General features: G+C 43.6%; 1 protein-coding gene across 1 annotated transcript in view; it reads right to left on the bottom strand.

Annotated features, from left to right (window-relative positions):
- The window catches only part of DCC (DCC netrin 1 receptor), a 550,939-nt gene that overhangs the window by 225,025 nt on the left and 298,686 nt on the right, over positions 1-27,228 (bottom strand). The gene's annotated exons all lie outside the window — the stretch shown is intronic.

Below are 27,228 nucleotides of genomic sequence, written 5' to 3'. Positions count from 1 at the left end.
AAAAAAGAAACATGTTTTATGCAGAAAAACGGAAGCATAATTTAAAAGAAAGACAAAAATATTCAGCAAAACCTTCCTAAAAACTCATTGGCTCCTTGCAGATTGTGATGACACTACAGCATGGGTTATACGGATGGTATAGTCTCCGCAGAAGGTGTGGACACGTAAAAGCATGAAAGAAAAGAAAGACATGGAGAGCTGTCTGTACAGACTCTGGAGTTGAAGAGATATGGAAAAATAAGGGTTTATTTTAAAAAATAGGTTCTTTTTCTAGGGGTTTTTGTACAAAGACCAAATAATTGATTGCTATGCCAAGTCCTGAGGAGATGAAAAAGTGCAAAATGTATCTTGCAGGTATTCAAGAGCTGTAAGTAAGCTTTTATCATGTGTCAGAACGTAAAGACATCGTATGGTGTCAGGAATGTCAGGCTAGCAACTGGCAACCTTAAGGAATAACTAATTTGTCTCATTGTACTGGAAGTCCATGAGAACAAAGGCAAGGAGCATGCATTAGTGATGACCTGCTCCATCAGAAGTCGCTGCTCAGGAGGAGCCACATCCATTGTCGTCACACAGAGGCCTTATAAAGCTGGAGTTGTGTTCTCTGAAAATAAGGCAGCTTGAAAGACAGAAATATATCTTAGCATAGTGAGAAAGACACTAGACCTCAAGCTTCCTTGAGACAAGGAAGGATGAGAGGAAAAAACTTTCTAATAATGAGAGTAAATACCATCCTGATGGCTTCTACAAACATAGAAGAGCATTTTGCTGGAGCCTGAGGAGATTCCTCCTGCTTGAGAATTTTTCCCTGCTACCAGGGATGGGAAATCGAAAGTGGTTTCACGAGTAGGATACCAGTCCCTCCTTGAGTACTGTTGCCAGTCAGAGCCTTCCTAAGCAGTTCCACTTTGGGGCTCACCTTGTAGGAAGAGATAAGTGTGACCCAGAGAAAGCCTTGGAGATGTTTACAAAAGCCACCTACATGTTGGAATAACGACTGATAAGAAAAGTAAGAAATAGAGTGTATGAGTTGCATTACAAGACGGCTTGGTCAGGATTTGGTCCAGCACTTGAGTGGACACGAGACATGGCTAGCAGATGCCTTAGCAACAACGGGGAGTCTACATGTGTCTTGCAGCTTGTGCTATTACTTACAGTAACTGCTCATGTTGGTCTTATTGACTAAATACAACTACTTTGATAAAGAAGAAACAAGCAAAGATGCAGACAAAATATTTAGGAATGATTCTGTATGATGATAGACAACAAATGTTCCAAAAAAAATCAACATTTCCAGTAAACAGAAACAAAACATGAGGAAAAAAAGAGAAGAAATTGCTATCTGTATGACTGGAAATATCGAGGCTGCACGTTTGTGGAACTCTACTGTGCTGGTTTCTAAGTAGGAAATTATCTGGGGCTGATCACAAGAATACTAAAATCACAATCTAAGTACAGAAATCATTTCATGCACTTGTCCTTTAGACAGCCTCCAAAAATCTGTGGGAAGCAGAAAGTAAATGAGAGCAATGGGGTTAACAAGCAGCAGAGCTTTGAGTGGTGGATAGAGTTGCTGTGGGCTCCTGAGCTTGTCCCAACTACAGCAGGTCTGAGCTCTCAAAATTCAAAGTAATCATTACATTTGAACACTTGTGGGTGGTTTTTTTGTTTATTTTTTTCCAAACACACAAAATTCCTACACATCTATTCCATTTGGCACAAAATAAATGAACTGACTCGTTTTTATAAATTTGTGAAGCCAACCAGAAACGTAATCAAGCAGAGAGACCTGCAGAAATCTATAGCTCCAGCCCAGGCTATTCCAAGTTATTTGAAGGCCTGAGTTATTCTATACAGGAGTAATTCAGCACAGCACGGTTGGGGCTGATCAGCATGTAAATAACCCACCAGGAGGGCCTGAAACAATGGCAGGCTGCTGCTCTTTCCACAGTCCCAAAGAGCCATTAGCTTCCTCTTGATCACAGCCCAACTCCCCTTTGTTTTAACTCCTTTCCAAAGGAGTTCCTGAGTTTTGCACCTCCTCAGCTGACAACATATAGACCTGCCCTCTCCTTGCTCCAGGCTGTCCTATTTAAGAGCCAGAGAGCCAAATCATTTTGGTTTGCTTACTATATGGAATTACCTTTCTATGCAAAGACTGCTAACTTATGCAGAAGCTGGTTCTCCGGGGAACACATTACGTTGCTGGCAAACATTTGCTATTCTCCTGCATGCTAACTATTTTCTACAAAGCAGAAAACTGCCTTTTAAATCTCATTCCATTTCTGTTGGCATTGCTCACATGCATCAATAAGGGAAGGGGGAAGTTTTTATTAAAAGTGGGTGTCGTTTTCAAACAGGGCATTGCCAAGGTTTGAAACAAATCCTACCAACTGGTGCTGTTATTGCATATTTGGCTGGAAGTCATCAAATCCACATCAAAATGAATATATTAGGTTGTGTTACTATCACAAAGGGACACAGGACAGCACTATACACTCACAGAGAGTTCTCTTATTGCAACGCTGAAGTAGAGCCCTGTTCACAGAAAGCATGACACCACATTGCCCATCACCACTTAAGGATGTTCAGCCTTCACAGTGTTGAGTAGAAACTCCCAACATAAGCAATATAACCACATTGCTATAGTAACCCACTTTTGCTTATTCAACTAGTGAGAAGGTTGCTTTAGACCAGGCAAAGACCTGCACGCAGGCAGCAGTGCTGCTGTCTGTGCTGGCTCTCCCAGCTGGCACCTTGGGCAGATATCATAGCACAGCTACATCTTGCAGCCAGAGCCATCTGTAAATGAGGTTAGAAGAGGATTAAAAACCATAGTTAGATCCTGTTGTATGCACCAACTACAAATACTGCCCATGAGCTGCCTGTTGGCACAGCACACCTTCTGCAGTGGTGAAAGACAAGCTGAGAACTATCAAGCAGAAAGATAAAGCCCCAGTTCAACAGCAGAGAAGGATCATGTCCCTCCCAGCTCAAGAAAGTGGCCATCAGCAGAGACTTTTGCAATCCAATATTAGGCAATGTTCCTTTAATAATTTATTAGGAAGGAGCTAAAGAGATAAGGCTTCTCATAATTGCATTATGTTGGATTACTACGCCTTCATTTAATTGCCTACTGTCATCAGGGAATTCAGAAAGCATTGCAGGTAAAGGGAGTTCCAGGTTTTGTTGTCACTTTTGGCAAATTAACCGCCAGTTGAGAAACAAAAAGTGGAGAAGTGAAGCATCAGTGAGCTGAACAACTGTCTGGACACATTGACCATACTGACCACATCCCTCCTTTGCTGACACATCACTTTCACAGCAGTCATCAACAATACAAGGACATGGTAAGAACCATGTAGCAACAAAAATAAACCTGTGCAGGCAGTAGAAAACATGAGCAAAAAGGTACACTTTAGTGATGTTTGGTAGGTGGCAAGACTAAACCTTTACTGCAGCCATGTTGGGTTGTTTAGACAGGCACAAGGAACAGTGAGAATCACTGATGCTCGCTCTCCCCAAGAGCAGCTCTAGGTGAGCTCCAGTGCAGGATGGAGAAAACCAGTACTCTGTTCCTGTATTCGTTTCCTGACGGGTGTAAAAATAGCTAATTTCACTTCTGATACAATGCATTACTCTTAAAAGCCACAGCAAACTTCACTCAGCTCTCTTGAGGAAAAGATAAAGTAAAATGTTTGCTCCTCTTTCTTTATGAATGGAAATACCAAGCAGGAGCAAATGAACTCCTCAGCACAGCTACAACTGCCTGGATTTATGTGACGTTCCCTAAATGAAAAATGAACAGTTTGATATAGTTTCCAATTCATTTATTCAAATAAAGTTGAAAAACAAAACCATAAGACCGGCTCAATGCAAAACACTCCTTTAAACAGTATACCATTTTCTGCTTTACAGATTGTGCTTTCTTTCTCAGGTCATCAGGGTAATGTAAGAAATGGCAGGCAGACAAACCGCCTCCGGCAAAACTCGGGAGTAGACCAAAGAGTACATTCAAACAGTGGTCACACTAGAATAATTCTCCCAAAGTCTGGTGCATGGCAAGAAAGAAAGCGTTAGAAAAGGAGTCGGCAGAGACAGATAAGAAAATAATCTATCTTCAGCAAAAAGGCATTATGTTTTCCAACCTCAGGAAATTCACACTGAACTGAAAACACAAAATAAAACGAAACAAACCCTGCCAACCCAGGGCTGGCAATGGAAAAGTGTAACTTCTGGAAGGGACAAGAGGATAGTTTTGATACTCAGGATGTACATCAGATTCAGAGGAGGTGGGGAGTGGTTATGAACAGCTTTTTGAGGCTCAGCTTGTAACTCGTTTGCTTTATACGGCACATTAAAAAATCCACCTAAGAAAGTACAGATGATTTGTAAGATTAAAGGGAAAACAATCCCAAACACTACTTTTCCAGACTTTGTGAACTCCATGTTCTGTGTGACGAAGCCAACAAATCAGTGATTAAACCCCAAGAGTTTCAGGTATGCCCTGGATGCTGTGACCAAGGAGTTTTGACTCAGGAAGGGATTGTTATCAAAGAGCCAGCTGGCTGCAGGTTTTATGCCAACAAAGTCATCAGCAAAAGGAAATTATCTGCTTTTGGTCCACCCAATAGAGGTTAGGAACCTGACAGTATCATAGGAGAAACACCTCATTCTAGTGCTTGCTAATGTCCTAAAGCTGCCACGTCTAATGCTTTAAAAGCTGTTTCCTTCCCAACCTCCCCTGTTAGGATAATTGCATACGTTCGAGCGGTAGGTCAGGGGGGACACCGTTGTCCTATACAAGCCAAGTTGAAGAAAATTAATTTCATTCCCAAAAGCAAGGAAGAGCTGGCAAGACTGACATTAAACAATATTGATTCTGTGGCACAAGGGTCTTGAATGCAGAGCCAAAACAAACAAGCATGCTTTTGGATCCAGCATCCATAATATATAACCGGCCCAGACGGATCCTAAACGGCTCAGCAGAGGACACGGTTCTTTTCCTTTTCCTTGCTATAGCAAAAAAAAAAAGAGAAAAGAGATGCACAAAGCTCCTGGTTTTTAAAAAAAAATATATTAAAAATATCAAAACAAGCCATCTGTAGAGCAGAACACAGACCCACAGCATTAACAAAAGAGAAAATGCTGGGAGAATACTCATGCATATCTGATGCTGAAGGAAAGCCAGCGTGCGGCTAACACACTGGAAAAGTGTTTTCTTCTTCATACAGAGCCTGCCCCAGCAAATTCTGCCAAGGTTACAAAGACCTTGCGTTACAGCTGCTGCGAAGGAACAGCTGTCTACAAACAGACTTGCAAATGTACTTGTGCATCTTGATTTTTTTTCTTCCCTTTTAATTTGAACCTCTAGTAGGACTTATTTATTTCAATACTTCCTTTCTGTTAGCATCAACTATAGCTCCTTCCCCTCTCTCTCTCTCTTCAGAGATTTCCATAATAGAAGAGCTTTGTATAATGGCATCTTCACTACCCTGCTTAAAAAAATAATAATCATATAGATGAGAGTACACTACACTTCATTAAACGTGACAATCACAGTCCTCCACATCATTGGTCTTGCAGAATCCATTCTGCCTAACTCAGTTACCTATAGCTCTGTTTTATCCATCACCCACACAATGAATTTGGTTGTAACACAGGAACAGCAAAATGTGCCTCTTTGCCATACCACTAAAGCTCTTGGAAAAACACCTTTCCCTACACCAGTAACACTTCCCTCTACCAAAACTTCCCTCTACCAAAGCCCAGCTGAATGAATTTCAGTATCTGAAAGCAGTTCCAACAGCAACAGCAGCCTCTATAAACATGAATTTTCTTTTTTGTTTTCAAAACAATCATTTTTCATTGGTAAAAAAAGGAAAAATCTTTATTTTTTGCCAATGAAATTAAAGTATTTTAGCTCCAATGAACTCAGGAAAACACTTTTTTTTTGGTGCTCTCTCTTGCTGGACAGACAACTATTCTCTCTGCTGGGCCAAACTCACTTGGTAAACACAGTCTATATTTCCCAGAGGCTGCCCTCAGGGTTGCAGCTCTGCACTAGTGTAAGACTGGACTCATCATGGGTTCTGCACACAGAATTGTGTTCAAATTACTGCTGTTTAGATAAAAAGTACCTTGGAGAAAGCCATCTGAATCCCTTCCTCAGAGGAAGACACTCAGAGTTGGTTTTGTAGGTGCTGTGGGCGAGCATCACAGCAGCTCCCTCTTTCCTGCTCACTAATCCTCCACTCAGACATCCAAACTAATGCTGTTAATGTATTATTCCTCTTTATAGCACTCACAGGGATTCCAGCTTGACTGTTTCTCCTCCACTCTTTCCAGGGTGGCTGCTTTTTGCAGTGTTTCTCTAGGCATTGCCCACTTGCCTGTTCCCATGTACATTATTCTGTAATTGTCTGTAGTTAAAACATGTTGTTTGAATAGGCTCAGTCTGCTCAACTGTCCGAGTCCTTCTGTATGCCCATGACTAAGCCATTTAACTCCAGCAGTTAGTTCATATTTATTTTCAGGTAATTGCTCTTAGGCATTGAAGAGCTTTGATCCCAACGACCACCTCAGCTCAATGCCAACACCCGTGTACCCACTCAAGTGATGATTCCTAAGCCATGAGCCAATTTTTTAGCCATTGAACACATGCTGTATCGAGAGCGCATAGCGTTTGAGTGAGAACATGAGGCAGCTCCAGCTGAGCACTTTCCATGCACCAGAGCCTATGTACTTTGTCGATCAAACACCCAGTCACACCGAGGAAGAGGATCAAGGCTGGTTTCTCAAAATATTCTTTTCAACAGAGCTCTCTCTGCAGCTATTGTATCTTTCATCTTTTCATTCACTGTGGACTGATACATGTGATAGATTGCCTAACTTCCTCCTGCTCCTCTTGCTAGTATAAACCCAAGTTGGTTAATACTTTCAGAAGTTGTTCACTTGCTGTTTTCTAACATCAGCAGAGCAAAACAGACATTGATAGTTTTCATTTCTAGGCAGCTTCCATTTTCTCACTCGAGATCTAGCCTGAAAATCAGTTGTTGAAATACACAAATTCACCAACAAATGCTCAGTCCACGTGTAAACATTCTCGAGAAGTCAGATGTGGAAGAGTCCAACCACTCACCTCACACTGCATGGCTCGTCACTATGCTAAATCATATCCCCCAGCACCTCATTTTTCAAACAACTCTAGGGATGAGACTCCCCCACCGCCCTGGGCAGCCCATTCCAAAGCTTAGTAACCCTCTCAGAGAAAAAAGTCTTCCTAATGTCCAACCTAAATGTCCCCTGGTGCAACTTGAGCCCATTTGCTCTTGTCATTTTTTACTAGAGAGGAGAGACTGAACCGCATCTCACTACAATCTCCTCTCAGGTAGTTGTAGAGAGTTAACATGTCTCCCATCAGCCTCCTCTTTTCCAAACTAAATAATTTCTCTCTCTCCATCTTTGCCTCTTCCTAGATTCTGCCAAGCCAACGACCTATCTTCAGCGTTTCCCACCCAATTATATAAGCAAGACCTATTTATTAGAAGCAACGTCTTGCAATAAGTCTAAAACCACATTTCCCTTCTTTGCCTAAGCATTTTAACTCCTCCTTTCCTTTACACTTTTGCAATGCTTCTCAGCCATGCTTTAACTACTTTACCTACATTACAGTACTTTATGAAAGCATCAGAAGTAGCATACTGCATGAGCAAGTGACTATGATAGTTTTTTACTCCCGTATCTCAATGTCTGAATGCTCAGCAAACATTGCAACACATGTAAAGGTGGAATAGCATTGTTTTTAACGTTACAAAAAACAGCTCGATAGTTTTTTCCAGTATCAAACCTCTTGTTAGAGGTATTAACAGAATTTGTTCTTTACCACTCTGTCATTTTGTCCTCTCTTGTACACTCAGTGCACGCCAAACTTTGACTTTCTGAATGTCCTCCTTTCGCATACATGACTACAAGAGTGGCACATACCCCAGGAATAATACAATACATATGGTTTTTCAGTCTGCACTGCTTAGAAACACATTGTGAAGAATTCCCACCATCAGCTGTAACAGCTAGGACAGATGTTTGCCCTGCCAATGACTCCTGTGGGCTACTCCGTGAGAGATAACATGAATCCCACAGTCTCTTACCATCCCTCAAAAAGTCATAAAGACTCAAACAAGCCATGGGAGAATTGCACAAATCACAGAATCACAGAATGGCAGGGGTTGGAAGGGACCTCTAGAGATCATCCAGTCCAACTGCCCTGCAAAAGCAGGTCCCACCTAGATCAGGTTGCACAGGAACGTGTCCAAGAGCGTTTGAAAAGAAGGAAAAAGAGCCTCCACACCCTCCCTGGGCAGCCTGTTCCTGATAAAACAGACTCAACTATTCCATTTGAGGTTAAATTGTGTGTGTGTGTGTGTATGTGTGTTCATATTATAGAAATGTATACTTATACACACATACGTTGTCAAGATTGACACAGAAGTTCCTGCTCTCAGTCCAGTGCATAATCACATTCAGCAAATACTGACTAAGCAATAAAGCAAATCTGGGGAGTGGAGAAGAGACTTGCCCAAGCCTTCTGCCTATAACCTGTGACTCTTCAGGACAAGAAATCCAGTGCAACAGTTGAGGTGAAAATGCTGGGCTTTCGCTGGAGACAACTGCCACAGTTAAGTTCACACCAGAGATCTCTAACAGAGCACTGTCAATGCTTTGCTGAAGGAAAAACAGGGAGGTGAGAGGTTAAGAGATACATTAACAAAAGCTCTAAAAAGAGAGAAGGGCAGGGCAGTGATGGCAGGTGATGGGCACGCAGGGCTTTCCCATGTTGCACCATAGTCAGGTTTTAGTGCTCAGGTGCTTCACTCCTTTACACACCCACAAGGAAACTTAAAGCTAACACGTATTGTTCCGCAGCAGGAGGGGGTTGGCATCTCAGCCCATTTATTAATCTGTTTCACTACAGGGTAACACAACTATATTCCTCATGTCTGCCTGCTTTTAAAGCCCTCCTCCCAAAAGCCTGTCGGCTTGCAGCGAGCTCCTTTCTTCACGATGCGTTTTTTATTCCTGCACCAGAGATATTTTCTTATTAGTTATTCTCTCAGGCCGTATCGCTTCGTCCCCGTTTCCAAGGCGACAGACAGGAAGCAGGAGTTAAGCAGAATCTTTCATCTGGGAGGGGATGATGGGAATGGATGAGGGAGTTTGAGCAAGGTCAGGCATTTACCGCTGAATACAAATCTGTCACGCCTAATAGATGAAGCTCTTTAGTTTCCGAGCTACTCAGCCTGCTCCCAGCATCCAAGGAGAAAATAAAAAGACACTCAAGCATGAATGCCAATCAGCTTGTGCTGGCAACAATGATGTATATACATGTGCCATAGCAGCTGTACCAGGCTTGGCCATGGATGAAGGGAGAAATTAAATAGGTGTCAATAATTATAGAAGGTCAGGATCTAAATCCCTGAATACTAAATATATGTTTAATAATATTGGACGGTGAAGCAGAGAAGTTATTAAGCCAGGAGGCTCAAGAGGCCTCGATCCAGAGTACAATGAGATGCTTGGGATGCGGTGGTGGAACAGCAGTGGCAAACAGAGGGATCCTGGAAAGCAACCGGGACACCAAGCACATATTTATCAAATACAGACTGTTTGGCTGGTCTGGCCAAACAGTCACGGCTATGATGACAGTGCAAACAAGGGCTGGAGCCAGAAGACCTACTGAAGGCAGGGAGGGCTTTGCTGAAGGAAAACCAGGAAGGTGAGAAATCACATCCCAAAGGCATTCACAGCTGGTCTGGGTGGGATCACAGATATTAGAACATGGAGTGGAGCAACTACCTTGTGATGAAAGGCTGAGGGAGCTGGGGCTCTTCAGCTTGGAGAAGAGGAGCCTGAGGGGTGACCTCATTAAAGTTTACAAACCCATCAAGGGTGGGTGTGAGGAGGATGGAGCCAGGCTGTGCTCAGCGATGGCTAATGATAGGACAAGGGTGTAACGGGCAGAAGTTGGAACAGAAGAGGTTCCAAAGAAACACAAGGAAGAATTTCTTCCCTGTTGAGGTGAGGGAGCCCTGGCAGGGGCTGCCCAGATGGACTGTGGAGTCTCCTTCTCTGGAGACATTCAAACTCACCCAGACAAGTTCCTGTGTGCCCTACTCTAGGTGGCCCTGCTCTGGCAGGGGGGTTGCCCTGGGTGAGCTTTCCAGGTCCCTTCCAATCCTTAACATTCTTTCATTCTGTGATTCTGTGAGGGGACAGGGATGCCAGGTAATACTCTTCTCCCCTGCCAAGAACTGGGAAACCACACTCAAAATTTTTCATTGTGCAGAAAAATGTAAATCCCCGTAGTCCCTTGTCTCCATGAACATGGTCAGTCAGCTGTAACTGAGGTGTCTGTGGTCCCAGTGTGATGGCAGAGCCACCTCCTCCCTCCAAAGACAATGGCACTGCCCTGAGGAATGTCCTCCCACAGCTTGTCACTGCAGAAGGTGCTGCCACCCCAGGAGACTCCCCTCTGTCTGTAAAAGCAGCCAGGACTGGGACTCTGTAGCTTGCCACTCCCTCCCTGAGGCCACAGCTCCAGAGATGAACATGGACTACACCTGGCATCACTTACAGGGGAAAAAAAACATTGATTTCCATGAGAAACATCTTGTGAGGCACAGTATTCCATCCAGCAGTTTACAAACTCTGCTGAAAGCCAGAGGATTAGTTTGGAATAAGCCACAAAATAAACCAGAAACAGCAGGCACACGTACCCCAGTTAGATGTTTGCTACAAGGATTACTTTCAGCCCAAAGGTTCGTGCTCAAGGGAGTGAAGAGACCACTCCCTTCTCACACACAAGTAGACGTGTTGCTTCAGAGACAGCAGAATACATTGTGCCTGTCTATTCCTGTCCATAGCCACATGTCAGCCTGGACTTTTGCTGCTAAAACTGTCTCCTCTGAACTGACATGCCAGGATCTGGGTTGCACAGCTCTGCTCCCAAAGCCAGACAGCCTGAAGAGCATACTTTGCTCCTCTGCTTTTCTGGAGGAGCCAACAGACAAGAGCAGTTCCTTGCTTTGGGAAAGCATCCATTGCAGTGCAAAGTGATTCCTTTCCCTCCATTCCACGTCCACTATGAACAAAAACCAGCCTAAGTGATTGAACCACTGGCTAAACCGAACTGGAGAGGATAACACTTAGGCTGTATTTTCCTTGCACATCTGCAGATTTCAACATAAAGCTGCTCCTTGCACGCTGAAGGCAAGGCTTAATGGGATTTCAGCATTGCAAGGCACAGGATAACTAAGGTAGTGCAAATATAAAACATTACATATGCAACATTAATTTTTATATGGCTTTATATTTGTCCAGAAAAACTTAGTTTAAGGTTGGTATTATTGAGCATGCCTTCAACGTGCTAGAAAAAGGTCTTCATTTTTGGATATCAGCAGGTTGATTTTGCTTTTTGCTAGAAGTTAAGCAATTACACGTGAAGATATATGTCACAAAGCTGGCTCCACGGCTCAGTCTTGCAAAAAACTACCAACAGCGACAAAATATAACAACCCAGATTCTAAGATAACAAGCAACACAGCAGCTGAAATATAAAAGATTTGGTTTCATTTTTGCACTTTCACATGAGAACAATTCCAGCCAGAAACTAAAATAATTCCTTCTGGTAGACTGGCTTAATGTGATTCAGAATGGTCAGGGCATTGTGGTGCTCTGTATCCTGAGTCTTGTTTTCTGCAGGGGGCTTTGGAGAGCAAGTGATGCTCTTGACTTTTCCATTACTGCTTGTAAATCTGCAAGCTGGGATCTCATGTCTCCTCAGTCGTCTGTTTCAGTACCTCAATTCAAGCCTCCCCATTCTTTTGGCCTTACTCCTCTTTATGACTCTCTGATAATTCCCATGGCTTTCCTCTCTGGTTTCTTTCTGGACACTTCAGTGAAGGGCTCAAAAAAAGAAAAACCCAGAGACCAAACACCACCCTGAGGGCCGGCCAAGGCTGGCTAGAGAAAAAAGTGTCACTCATCTTGCCAACCATGCTGTTTCCCATCCTGCAGTTTGGCTTTTTCAGACAATGTGGGTTTAAGGAGGATTCCTTTTAATCTGGTTGTGGATAACAAATCAACTCAGCTTCTTGTTGTTTCACAATCTGTCTTGAAAAATTATGGGATTGGATAGTAACACTGCAGCAAAGACTTTGCTTCATATGATGCACTTGGGCTCCAGGTCTGAGAGGGAAATAAAGGGATCTCCCTTGTCCCGTGGGCAAACCACGGCCACTGAAGGGAACCTACAGAATTAAACATCCTGCTAATGAAGCCATTGAATTTGGCAAGTTCCATCTGCCTCTGCCTCAGTGTGACAGATAATGTTTTGGCCCACAGTGATTGTTTCCCATGAAGAGAAAATGGAATCTTCACATAAGCAGCAGAGGGGACACAGGGTCAGGCTCTCTATGCCCTGTCCATGAAAACCCCATCTTTAATTGTCCTACTTCATGCAATAATTACAAAAAGACACTCATCTTCACCTGGTTCTCAGGCTCTTTACCCAATTCCTGTTCCTCTCCAAGGTTAACAGCTGCGATAGCTGCTTCAGAATTCTTCTCCATTCTTCCACACCACTAGGTTAGCAAAATTTTGCTCTATTCAAGTGAAACCACTGTTGTAGATGCTTTAAATGACAACAGCTGTGAACAGCTGCTGCTACCTGAAGGACAGATACTAACTTTTGGCAGGGAAAATCCTGCCAACTGTTTCTACAATGAAATTGTTAATATTCCTGAGCAGCTCAGAAATCTGATGTATGCTAACGTACAAATAACGCAGAAAAACCCACCCAGAACCCCAAAGCAAAAAGAAAGAGGTAAACAAAGGATATCTGAGCTCCCCTTATTCCTGTTTTTTTAAAAATAAGAAACATAAGGATATTAAAAGGCTGGATTTCTTAAAAACAGACCAAGGCGTTGCTTTTAACCGTGGGCCTGGACTTTCAAGGGAATGGGTTCATTCCCAGGCAGCTGCTTTACACGAGGAAGAAAGTCACCCAAGGCAAACGTGGAGAAGCCCAAATCTATATATGTAGGACATGAATTTAATGTCCAGAGTAGCAGAGAGTATAATAGTTTAACCAGCATTCTTCAGCCATGAGATGCTCAGGCTTGACAGGGAGCAAAGGGTCCCTTCTCTGTTTCCACAGAGTAGAGGGACACAACAGCGGCTCCAGGTATATTTTCAGTTTGGGACCAAAGGAGAGAGAAGGAAATCATTCTTTTCCACAGCTTCTTCATGTTAACAGACTTGATTTCCTTGTATGTGTTTTAAAAGATTATAGAGCTATCACCTTCCCCCCTCCTCTTTTTTTAAAAGAGGAGGTTTTCTTAATTAATTGAAGAGCTAGACAGGTAAAGTATTGGAACTTCAGCAAAATCAGTTCAGATCCTTAATGCTGGGTGAGCAGATCTGTTGTGCTTCAGAGGTGAGGACTCTTTCATCCTCAAATTGAAGCTGTCCCACGTATAAAGTAGTATAAAACATTTACCTCCTTGCTCAGCTAGGCAAAAGGGGCGAGGGAAGAACTTCTTAGCAGGGCTTTAGGAATTTCAGTGGAGAAGCGTGAGAATTTCTCAAAGCTACTCTGTGCTATAACTAACTTTTATTTGTAAACAAAAGGAGACCCATAAATATGAACTGGAGACGCCTTTCACCTCAATATTAGGATTAGGATACCTCCCATGGGACGAGAGGTCCAAATCTCATTAGGTGGAAGACGGCGTTGCCGTGTGATGGCTGCACACTCCATTCTGGGGAAAATGTAATTACATTAGAGAATTTGCAGAAAGTACACCCATGAGAAAGAGAAATCCTTGAAAGCAAATCAGGATAATGTGCTGGCAGTGAAAGAAGAAAAACAGGCTGAAAACGATAATATCCCAAACACGAAATGGGAGTGTTTGCTCGCAAAGAAGTCACCTGACATGCACTGCCCTGGCCAGAGACAGCCTGTCTGCTCTGCAGCCGTAGCTTCACGAGGCCAGTGAGGCTTTTTCTACCCAGCCAAACCCACAGACCTTTTCCAAATCAACTTCTACTGTTACAAAGAAAATTACAGTAGATCAAGGAAACACACAATGGCAGGGCCTGGAAGCAACGTCTGGAGATTGTCTGCAGTGGATTTGTGTGGGAAGGTTTTGGTAGCAGAGCGGGGCTATAGGGGTGGCTTCTTTAAACAAAGAGCTGCCAGAACCTACCGCTGTAGCTGATAGGGCCAGGGTCAGTCAGCTCTGAGATGGACCCACCACTGACTGAGGCCGAAGCAATTAGTGATGGAGGCAACACCTCTGTGTTTAATATCTTGGAGTACTGGAAAACATTGCTTCACAGATGTTAAACTGCAGCAGAATGAGGGATTGAGAATGTAAGAACGATCCTCATTGCCCATACCCTTGAATCACTTGGGGGGAAGGAGGTAGAAACTTGGGAAGAGAAGAGACGTGGGGGAAGGTGTTTTAAGGTTCAGTTTTTATTTCTCAATTCTTTCCCTACTCTGCTTTGATTATTAATAAATAAAATCAGTTCTCCCCAAGGTGAGTCTGTTTTGCCCATGATACTAATTGCTGAGTGATCTCCCTGTCCTTAGCTTACAAGCCCTTTGTTTTATTTCTCTCTCCTCTGTCCAGTTTAGGAGGGAGGGTGATAGAACAATCTGGTGGGCACCAGGCACCCAGACAGGGCTAAACCAGCACATCCAGCACAACCCCCTGCTAAAGCAGGTCCCCCTCACTCAGGGGACACAGGAACGTGTCCAGGTGGGTCTGGAAACCTCCCAAGAAGGAGCCTCCACACCCTCCCTGGGCAGCCTGGGCCAGGGCTCCCCCACCTCATCATCAAAGGACTTTCTCCTCCTGTGCCAGTGCCACTGCCTGTGCTCCAGCTTACAGAAATTGATCCTCATCTCTGCCCCAGTGGTATCAAGTTGTCGGCTACTGCAAATCTCTATTTGTGATACTGCAACTACAGCAGACACGCTGAGGAAAACAGGGCCATTAAACCATAAGTTTTATGAGGCCATCACAAGAGATCTCCTCACCCAGCAGCCTGACTGGGCTGCAGCACCGGCTCTCAGGATGGATAACGCCGTCCCACGGCTCTCCAGGCAAGGAAAACTCTGCCTTTTCCTGCCAGACAGGCCAGCATGTTTAATCTTGCCAGGACTGATCTCAGAGTATGTCCTCCAGGACAGCAAATTGTATCTTTCGATGCTCACCTTGGCCCTCTATTCCTCAGAGATTCGGGGTGTTTTCTGAAAAAATAATAGCTCTCGACGCTTTCAAGCCATCCCCTCCCCTGCCCAATCTTCCACTCCCAGGGAAAGGAACAGCAAGGCGAGAATGCTACTGAATATAAATAGGAGTAAAGCACATTATAATTACAAATCTGGCTATCCAATGTACAGCTCTAAACCCTGAAATGATAGGCTGACACTGTCATCCCAACTCAGACACCAATTACAATTACATCTAACCGAGGCCACTGAGCCAGACAGGGGAAGGGGTGGATGAAAGATGCACCATCTCACAGATTCATCTCCTAAACTTCCAAGCAATGTAATTCTGCAAATTATTAGCGAATCCCTTGAGTTAAATAATTAATGTTTAAACAAGGGGCATGAAATTATTCCTAAATGGAGGCGTGCAGAAATAGGAGAGAAGGGAGGGATGGAGGAGAGGGAAGGGGGAGAACATGAGAAGCCTGCTCTTTTTTTTTCCCCCCCTGTCACTCAGATAAGACATTTGCATTCCTAGAAGAGATGTGCCTGCTTCCTCCCTTAGGAGCTTGCACAAGGCTTTTTTTTTGATGATGATTTAAAAGATTTTATTGTGTTTTTCCCCCCTCATTAATCTCCGATCCCAGAGATGCAAACAAACACGCGAACAGAGCAAGTCCTAACAGGTCTGAATCAACACAAGAATCAAAAGAAGGAGGGGAAAAAAAACCCCAAATCATCTTTGCCCCCGAGTCCGAGCTCGGCAGTGTCAGAAGACAGGAGCACTGCTTTGATCCTAACAAGACACCGCCTGCACCTAAACTCTAAACCGAGCTTGCGCTGCAAAATCAATTTGTGAGCTCATTACATAAATCCATATTAAACTATTTAGTCTATATTTAACACTATAACAAGGATAGTCAGGGCGAATTAAATGGATTTTACTCCAGGTGGCAAAGAGCCAAAGTTTGCCATTCCCCCTTTTTAATTCTCTCCCAGGCTCTTCTTTTGCGACACCGAACAACCACATTTGTATTTTTGCACACAGGAGGACACAGCTCAACCTGTGCACAGAGGAGCTGCAGAAGCTCACAGTCTTTCATCGTTTGAGCTGTGGGTGCTAACGAAATCAATAAACGCCAGTCTTCAGAATGACTTTGGCAGTACATTTTTGTATGTCGTGTTCGTGCTCCGCGTGTCATCCTGTGCCACTGGGCCCCTGTTTGGATACAGGCAAAGCCAACATATCATCTATCAGTTTCCTAAATAGGACCCAAGTGTAACTCTCTACACGTTTAGGGGTTACTTTCCCTAAATCTTTCCCTCAGGGAGCAAAGATGGAAAGTTAATATCACTGACAAATATGCCCGAAGATTAATTTGCTGCTTCCCCATAAACCAAACACATTTCAGCTATTTCTTACCCTTTCTTATCGTTGATCAAATGGCAGCTCAGCAAATAGGTTTCTGCTGGGAAGGTGACAAGGTAGTGCACTACATATAAAAACCCATCAACGCTCAGGACTGCAGACAATGCATCTCCTGACCTTATTACACCTGAACTCTGCAGTGTAACTTCATTTACGCTTCTAAAGGAAACTTACGTTTAGGGAAAGATGAGCACCTGCAAAAGGGAGAAAATAGATGACAGAGAGGAGCTAATGTAAAAATTAGGCTCACTCTGCCTTGTAAAGTGGCAGGTGAAGTCCAAAGCCAGGGATGAAACACTGAGCTCTATGTGGATAAATAAATAAGGCCAGTAGGACATGGAGATGAAAAGCTCTTAAACAACCTATATTCCTAGCCAGTGTCCAGCAACATAATATGTGAACTCCTCATGCTTCCTGATGAATTTATTTTAAGGCTATCCTTTGATAAACAGGCAAATATTGTTAAACTCATTAGGCACCCCAGTGAGCTACTGAGAGGTTTGTGGCAAAACCTTTGCCACAACAAGGTGAGACTAGCAGCTTAGGCACTGGTCTATCTTTTATATCTAAGGCTTTTCTCCATATTTTTCCTCCAATTCCTTCTTCAGAGGTGGTTGAAAGGAAGACAAGCTCTGAAGTCCAGTAGAGTCCCCTTACAGCTTTCTACTAAAATACAGAAACTCAGGCCACAGATATTTACCTGGGAAGATGGAAGGCTCTCAGGATGTGGCTGACTCACAGACCCTTCGTGTACATTCAAGAATGACCACATCTTCTCTGAAACTTGTCCTGACTGTAAACCCTCCTCTGGTATTGGTGGAGTCATAGCAGGACACACAGTCACCCCTGTAGCACCCTCAGTTTTAATTTGGGGTTTTTTTTCCCCCACATTTGCAAGATGAGCTGCTACTCGTGCTCCCTGTAGTACTTAAATTGAGTACATTAAGGTCTCTTAAAAACTCTTAATTATCTGATACCTTTAAAATAAGGAAATGAAAAGTCTTTCATGTCCTCACAGTCTGCTAAAGTCACTTGTACATGAAAATAGAACCAAATCCCCTTCACATGTAGACCACATGAACAGCGAATCTTCCCTTTTCTGTGTATGAAATTCAAGTATACAGATATAAGTCCATATACAGACACTCATAGCTTTATTCAAGCTGTAAGGAGTCTGATGTTCACAAACCAGGGAAAAGAAAAGCTCACTGGCCTTTAGAGAGCTGGAGGTGGGGGCTGCTCCAGGCAGAGCTGAGGAGAAGCAGACGCAGAACACCAGATCCCAGAGGCAGCAGACACCCACAGCCCGAACGCTTTACTGACCTCAACTCAGACTCCAGCTACTTCAGAATTCCACTGAACACCCTGTATGGGTTTTTCTGCAGCGTTACAGTGATGTGTTGTGTTGCTCTCATGAAAACATAGAATATTGAGGTTGTGCCAAACCTGAACGAGCAGCTCTGCAATGAGCCGTTCATGAAAACCTGTTCTCTTTGCACTCAAATGTCTGTATGAAAAATGAAGCTTTCTGGTGTGCAAGCCTAGTCATTCACACAATACTCCTGAAAAACAAAACACCCTTTTCAAGGTTTAACATGAAAAAAAAAACCCAAACCAACACACCCATAAACCTAAAGAGACACTCATGGTAAAAGTTCCTGTATGAAGGCATTATATTCATTTATCTGCATCAAACTCAGGACCAAAAATTACACCACTTTCCATATTTATGACATAATTCTTTCAGTTCTACTACCCTGACAAATTGAATTCTAACAGATCTCAGAGTCTTAGAACTAATTGTGCATCTATTCATCCTACCTGGTGATTACTCAGACATTACCATATAAAGTCAATAGACAGCAAGTGATATTTTAATTAACAGCACTTAAACCTAATTGTATTCCAGTTTCCCATGATTGTTATTTATCAACATATATGCTGTATGAAAGAAAAAAAAAATCATGGTATGGTTAGATTTTAGATGATTAATGGCACTATACAAAATTACTGCCTTTCTCTGTCTTTTTCTTCCAAATTATCATAAATCTATTCTAATACATAATTGTGTCCCTGTTAGAGTACAGGCAGCAGCTCTCCCTCCTCTGACATGCAGGAGGTTTCACAGTACTGTCTGTAAAATTCTGCCACGTCTTTACAGAATGCTTGTGCTTGGATCCTTCTGTAAGGGTATGCCTTGGTGTCTGTGTTTAGGGAAAGCACAACCATGTTTGTAAATCATTCAGGGAGCACAAATATTCTGGGGTGTCTGACACCTCAGATCACTCAGATGACTTCAGAATGGTTTCTAAAATATCGATCTGCGAGTCACACACTCCGCTAACTTGGCTTCTTAAGGTCTGAGAGCTCCCCAAGTGCCTCAGTTTGTCCCTGAGCTCCTGGCTCACCTGAATTTCTCTACCTGGTTGTACAAATCTAAACTCAAACTATGAGAGCACTTGTCCCAGGAACTGGCACGTTTGTCCAACTCATCAGGGGCACATTAGTGGTGCAAAAAGCTGTCCAGTGGAAAAGGACCTGGAGGAGTTCTATTGACAGTGTCTGAACAGGAGCCACCAACTTGCTCACGTGGCCAAGAAGGCCAAGGGCATCCTGGCTTGTGGTAGCACTAATGTGACCAGCGTGCCCAGAGCAGATATTATCCCCTGTGCTGGGCCCTGGGGAGGCTGCAGCTCCAGGGCTGTGTCAGTGCTGGGCCCCTCACTCACTGCCACAGGGACACTGAGGGGCTGCAGCTCCAGGGCTGTGTCAGTGCTGGGCCCCTCACTCACTGCCACAGGGACACTGAGGGGCTGCAGCGTGGCCAGAGCCGGGCACAGAGCTGGGGAAGGGGCTGGAGCACAAGGGGCTGGGGAGGGGCTGAGGGAATGGGGGTGTTGAGCCTGGAGAAGAGGAGCCTGAGGGGACACAGCAGCACTCTCTGACACTCCCTGACAGGAGGCTGCAGGGAGCTGGGGTCCCCAGGTCTCTGGTTCCCAGTAATGAATGACAGAACAAGAGGAAACAGCCTCAAGTTGCCCCAGGGAAGGTTGAGGCTGGAGCTGAGGCAGAACTGTGTCCCTGAGAGGGGTGTCAGCCCCTGTGCCAGGCTGTCCAGGGAGCTGGGGGAGTGCCCAGCCCTGGAGGGATCCCAAAGCCGTGGGGCTGAGGTGCTGAGGGCCAGGGGTTACTGCTGGGATTGGCAGGGTGAGGGAAGGGCTGGGACTCAATAATCTTAAAGATCTTTTCCAACCAACACAATTCTATGATTCTATGATTCTATGATTCTATGGTCTCTAACCTCATATTTCCAGATATGAATTTTCAGCAGTGTTCACAAGGTCAATGGAGAGCAGATCTAGACCTGATTTTATGAACCCAGCTAATCCCTTCCTACACCCCATGGTCAGATTAAGAAATACTCCTAGCAGATATTTACCTAACTTGTTGGGAAACACCTGCAAAGAGAGAAGCTCCAAAAATCTTCCAAGATAATCCCTTGCAGTTTATTTGTCTAGAGGTGCCTTCTAAGCACTTCTGCTCTTTTTAGGATGGCCTGTGACTTATTTTTTAGCTAGAAAAATATTCCTCTGATTTGGCATTTTTGCATACATCTGTTATAAATCCCCAGCAAGGTGTCATGATATTATGGCAAAGACCACCATAAAAGCATGTATAAACAAAATTTATTCTTACTATTATCATGATTATTACTGTTTATGTGATGCAATAAATGTGAAAAGGTTACCAGTTGTGCATACTAACCAAGGAAGCTAAATCTCTGATTTCAACACAAAAAGTCCTGTATGACCTACTCTAGGTGGTCTTGTTCTGGCAAGGGGGTTGCACTGGATGACCTTTCAAGGTCCCTTCCAGCCCCTGAGATGTTGTGAGTCTGTGACAGTCTAAATCAGGAGGTTATTCTTCTCATCAAGTGATTTTTCACCATTTGCTGACAGCAGTTTTCCTTGAAGAACCTCTTTAGCCAAGGCCCAATGGTGGGGTTCCAGAAAGGATGATGATACAACACATTAAACTCTCCCGGGGTCCACAGCTCCACACCCCCTCAGGCCCCCACTGCCCAGGGCTGTCGCCTCACCTTTGGGAATCAATAATCACAGCTGGGTTACATTGCATGGAAGGTTGCACCTTAGAGTTACATCCCTAAGATGTATTTACAACTTTGCAGGACTGCTTTAATTTCACAGAATCACGGAATCTTAAGGGTTGGAAGGGACCTTGAAAGATCATCTAGTCCAACCCCCCTGCCAGAGCAGGACTACCTAGAGTAGGTCACACAGAAACTCATCCAGATGGGGAATCATCTTTGTGATAGAATCACAGAATCACAGAATGGTGGGGTTGGAAGGGACCTTTAGAGCTCATCCAGCCCAATCCCCCTGCAGAAGCAGGGTCACCTAGATCAGGTCACACAGGAACGTGTCCAGGTGGGTCTTGAAGATCTCCAAGGAAGGAGCCTCCACACCCTCCCTGGGCAGCCACTGCTCCATCACCCTCACAGTGAAATAGTTTTGCCTTACGTTTAAGTAGAACTTCATCCCATCACCCCTTGTCCTGTTACTATCTACTATAGAAAAAAGGGATGTCCCAACCTACTGACACCCACCCTTTAGATATTTATGAATGTTAATAAGCATCTAATAATAATTTCAAAGCATCTTAAATACTCAGGGCTGTTGTTTCAGCACAGCAGAGTGCAGCTTTTAAAGCATAAAAACAGAGGTGGGTTGCAAGCAACAGGATACTTCAGTGAAAACTCTCCCATAGTTACGAGCAGATTTTGAGGGTGCTAAATCTACTCAAGTGGTGCTGGGGAATGCTGTGTGATGGAGAGCGACATTGCACACCACTGTCTCTCCTTGGGAACAACACCCCAGAGTCAGGCACAAATTTTCTAGACGAGGGTTACTGGGCAACACCCAAAAGCAGATACAGTGAGCAAGGCATCAGCTCAGTGACGTGAAGGGTCCCTGGACAAGCGCAGGAATTTGTCACCAGGCTTTTATTTAGCTGAATGTCCCATGGCCAGTATAATTCGCGTCACATCACTAAAGAAGCTGTTGGAAAATAAGTGTATTTCCACATCCCAATATAACTACAGTTTCTCTGCATTAGAGGGGAAAAAAATTCAATCTATACATATATTCTGATCTGAAATTTATGAGTGGGATCTTGAAACAGTCTCTCACTTCTTCTGCTCTGTCTCTGCCTACACAACGTGAAGCAGCTCTGTGAAATGTGCTATTTCAAACTCAGGGCACAGAGAGCAGACTGAAGAGACAGCACACTCCAGCTTCCTCTGCGAAGGCAGGATCAGGATTAGCAGCACAAAGATCCATCTGCCCAGCCTCTTTGTAACATTCCCAATAAAGAGCATTCATCATCACTGCTTTCTCACTGTTTTAACAATTGCTGAGAAAAAAAAACACTGGTTTTTTTTCCCAGATATTCTAAATCATGAGGTTTGTTTGAGATTAATTTTAGGGCTAACCTCAGAACAGACTGGCATGCATGGCTCGGCTTTCTAAGAGACTGGGAAAAACTGACAATATAAGCTGGATTTTATCTTGAGGTTGTGGGTTTTTTAATGGGGAAGTAATTATAAATCATAATATATTTATGAATAATAATGAAATAAGTAATTATGAATAGTGTTTGTGATAACAAAGGGAGAAGAAGGGGTGCCTCAGAAAATATTTTAGTAACAGCAATGCAGGGAAATAGAATCAACTTGTTTCTTTACCCAAGAAAGTAAGAGAAGTAATTCACAGGTTTCCCAGTATAAGTCTTCTAACACAGAAATGCAAAGTCTTTGCAAAGAACTTGTGCATGCAAAGATGCTAAGTCTGCCAGCTGCTAAGCTGAAAATGTGACAGGAGAAGGAGCTACACACTTGTAAGTGGAGGAATTAAAAAGGGATAAAAAGTATGTGACAAGAATGATGGCACAGGCAGCAGAGCCCGAGGAGTGGGACTTGGCACTGAACAACCTCTTGCTGGGGACCAGGTCACCCATTAACTTTATCTCTGCACCCTTCCCTGCCTCCCCATCTTTGGACATCCTTAGACACCCAGAGGGCATCTGTGGATAGACATGCAATCCCTTCTGCTGTATTCCCTCTGTGCCTTGCATGGCAGCACAAACAGCCCAAGTACTGGTTAGTTATGCTGTGTAAGAGATGGTTTTCTTTGTTCTCTGCCAAATTAGCTGTTGCTTATAATACTAAGAGTGAAGACTGATTTACAGCACTATTACCAGTCTGGGAGACCACATCTTCCTAAGATGAAGATTTTTCCAGTGAGGAATTTATCACAGGATTACAGCTGATAATTATCTTACCAGATGCACAAGTTGATTATTTCAGTGCTGTCTTTATCTGATCTTTCACCTCCTAGAACAGAACAATCCCTCCAAGCATCTTGTGAATACCTGAAGGATGGATACATGAGAAGCCACAGGCATAAAGCAAATAACTGTCTGGGAGTTCTTTATAGGAAGATTTTCCTCTGGGACACTCTCCTCATCTGAAGTTATGCATGTCCATCACTCACCATCATGCTGTTCTCTATTCATTTTCTAGGTGTGCAAATAACAGGTTTTATACAGCTATAAAAATAAGACAGTCAGCTGAGATCTCTTTCACCTGCTTTTTCCTGCTGAGAATTTGTTTTCCAGTCCATGTAACCAGAAGTACATATTGCAGGCTTTATTACTGGTACCTGCCCGATATGATCACACATCCCCATAGACCATTTAAAGTCCATCACCCTTTGGCAGAATTAGGGAGCAGACATCAAGGAAATCAAGCAGCAGAGTGGCCTGAGAAAGCCAGGATGTGTGTTTTGGACATGAGAGAACTGAAAACTTTAGACTTGGCTCATTTATTACTTTGGTTTTATACAAAAAAGCATTTCAAGTCACCCTTTTTTTTTTTGTTATGAACTAGTGAGCAAGCTCTTTCCAAGAGGGTAACATAAAGGTTGTTTATGGGAAAAAAAGGCAAAGGGAGAAGGAACAATCCTTTTCCCCCCTGAATGCCTTTTCTCCAAGTGTACTGGAATCCACAAATGCACTTTGATTTATTGACTAATGCGTGAATTGCAGACCATCTACCCTCACTTCCACAACTCCAGTTCATAATGCACTGTTAAGTACCATTTCTCTACAGTCTTAATCTCAGTTTAAAAGGACAGAAATGCTGCATTTCTCAGGGAGCTCTTAGGCTTTTTACAGTCTAAGCAGCACACATCAAAATACTTTTGAGCATTCCATAGCCATAGTCTGCAATACTGGAAGTGGAAGCTATTACCTGCCTGAGTTCACAGCCTGTTTGGCTTTCCTTTCTCATTTCAGTATTGTCCAATTCCAATTTAGCATCACAGCCTTTACGAGGGGAGTATTTGGCCTGAACTCATTTGTACTTGTTTTAATGCCAACTTATGTGCTGCTGCTCCAAGATCTACATTAATGGTGGACAGCAGCGGCTGTGAGTCCACACATCCATGTAACAGCAGCAGTAGTAGGAGCATTCAGCATGATTATACCTTTCTATCTGAATAAGACTTTCAAAATCCCCCAAAACAACATGCACAGCATATTTTAACCCACTGAATGTTCCAAATTATTCACAATAATTAAAGCAAAAGCCACCTGTAGCCTTATGAATCACCAAACCTCAAAAAGCTACTGTTTTACCCTGATGAGGGTATGCAGTGGGAATCACTATTAGGATATAATTGTTATTAGTTCAGTAAAGGGTTTACTGAAGGTTGATCTGACCCTGATTTTCAGAAAAAGGAAGCCCAGGTAAGCCTTCAGCGTGTCTCAGTTTATGCCACTTCGACATTAATGGCTCCAGAAAGAGACAAAAGCTATTCATGAATATACTGAAACATCACTGGGCTCTCATAAAAACATGCTCACAGCAAGAGTGGGCTCATTGCCTGCCCCAGGAACTAAGGAGCCCCTGCTCAAGATCTCCCCAGCCAGGCCTCAGCTACTCAAGGGTGCCACACAGAGCTCGAGCCGAGGATCAAACACATACTGAGCATGGCCAAACAAAATCAAAGCAGAGGGGGCTACATTCCTCCTCACCACTTCATTTGTATTTATCACTGGCTTCTCCACCATCTGTGTATGCTGGTCCTCTCTTCATCTCAGAGGAATTGGAGTGGCATTGTTTGAAAATCTGATTAAATAGCCAGAAAAAAGTAATCCATCACTTAAAATGGGAAATGGAGACAGTTTACCATGGTATCCTGTAGCTCTCCAGGATTTTCTTTTCATTTTCTTCTATTTTAATTTTAATCCAGTGCCAAACATAATCAACAGCAACACAGAGCGTAAAATTTACTGACAGCTTTTCATTTGCAATGACTGGCTGGGAGCTGCAATGAGTTATCCACTTTCCCCTAGGAAGATCCCAGCACCAGACTAAACCCCACTACAGCAGGAGCTGGCCTGTTTCCTTCAGGTGTTCATGTGTGTAAATACAATCCAAGTGCAGGAACTGAGCGTGAGATTCAGCTTAAAGGAAAGCAAAAAGAAACTAAACAAAGAAGCACAGAAAAAAACCCCAAAGGCAGAGCAGTGGCACATCTCTGCATGGTGAGATTTGAATCAGAGCAGGCTGTTTCTGAGCAGGATGATGAACCCAGACAGTCTTCCTCAGGATCACACAGACAATTTCTTTTTCTGCCACTGAAATCCAGTTTGCAACTGCCTTCTCGTTTTCTTCTTTGTCCCTAAGATGGTGATAACCTCATCATCATCTCCGGCCCCACTGCACAGAGGGAAATGGTCATCTGGCAAGATCCTGCACTGCACTGGGTGGGAGGCACGTTCAAAAGTGGGAACTCAAATAAATATCTGCCTCTTGATCCCAATAACCAACCAGCAAGCTCAGCTAGCCAATTAGCCCTCCAGAGTAGAGTGAGGAGGTTGCCCAGGCTGGAGGGTCACACTAGCAGGAGGAGGATAATAATAATGACTCTATGGAGATTCTATTTCTTCTTGATTTACCTCCCTCCTGGGTCTCCCACTGAGCTGCAGAGTTCTGTAGCTGCAAAGTGTCTGTGGCACAAGGTGTCTGAGGCACAAGCATCTAGGGGAGAGGGAGAGAGGGGATGAGAGGTCTCTGACAATTCCTCAGTTACTACTGAAGTTGCTTTTAGGCAGTGGAGAGAAAAGGAAGAGAATGGGTTTGTAAAAGAGATGCTGAATCACAAAGGAGAAGGAATAAGAAGTAGAGAAGCTTCAAAGATGATGAAAATCCATGTTCAGCCATTCGTTTCAGAAAACAGAAGGAGAATTCTTGTCCCTGTTCCTATTTTCATTTGCCTTAAGTGTGTGCATGGAGGGGACTTTGCAAGTTAAGGATCTTTGGCTTTCTGCGGTGCTTACTCCTCATTTGCGACTACCAGACGACCTCAGCTATGGCCAGGTGGTACTGTCATCTCCCTCTGTACTGCCTGGAACCACGCAAGATACTAGTGCTCATAACACCAGAGCTTATTTGAGTGAGAACTTTGACAGATCTCAGCAAAAATTCCTCCCCAGTGTTTAGACAGGAGTCCTTAAGAGTCAGACTAATGCAGCTAACAAGAATGTGGACCATGGCCACAGTTGCATCTCTATTTCCAGAAGGTCAGACTTTTGGCAAAGCCTTAAAACTCCACCCTGTTGCTGACTCAAAGCTTTTCAAAGGATTTCCCAAAGAAATTCTATGGTGCAAGCTGGTTAATTGATCTCAGTAGGGCTGTCTTGATTGAGTACTTATAAGCTACCAAGATTCTGCTCTTCCCAATCCAAATCATAGGATGAACAATGATTCAGCGTGTTCTCTTGCTCTCAGTTTACTGCCACAATCCATAAGAAGTAGCAAGTGTAACCTGCAGCCCAGTGCAGGTCATTAATCATTTACAACCCAGAAACTCTGAAAGGCTTTTATCCATATTTTACATATCATCTAGCTTAAGATGAAGACATCTTTCTGTTATTTAAAAACCCATAAAGCAGTAAACACTTAGGCTGCTGCACAGCACAGTCCATAAAACCAAATACCTATTAATTTCAGAGCAATCAAACAAAAAACCCCATCCTTCCAGCACATAGACACAAACATTCTGATCTCAGCAGCTGGCTGCACTTGCTATCCCACTGCCAAACTGTTCCTCTTCTTCTTTTCTTCCTTCACTTCCCTTTCTCTGAGACAAATGTCCTACAACAGCTTAATGCTGAACACAGTACGATGTCACTCTCTGTCGCTTGGAGATGACTTTATTCTGTCCCCTCACCCATTTGTGATCACTTTCCCGTACTGCAGCAGGATAAAGCCCACCAATAGATACAAAGACATTGCCATGGGCTTTTCATGCAGGTTTAGCTGGCCTCCAGAGTAATTTCTAGGACAAGGGCATCACTTGTAATTGCCCCACGAACAAAATGCCTCAAACTATCTGATAGCCTGGACACGCTTTTAACTGCAGCCAGCCAG

The sequence above is a fragment of the Colius striatus genome, chromosome Z (assembly GCF_028858725.1).
Source record: "Colius striatus isolate bColStr4 chromosome Z, bColStr4.1.hap1, whole genome shotgun sequence".
NCBI lineage: Eukaryota > Metazoa > Chordata > Aves > Coliiformes > Coliidae > Colius > Colius striatus.
The sequence above is the reverse complement of the archived record's forward strand: the minus strand, read 5'-3'. Positions and strand labels throughout refer to the sequence as shown.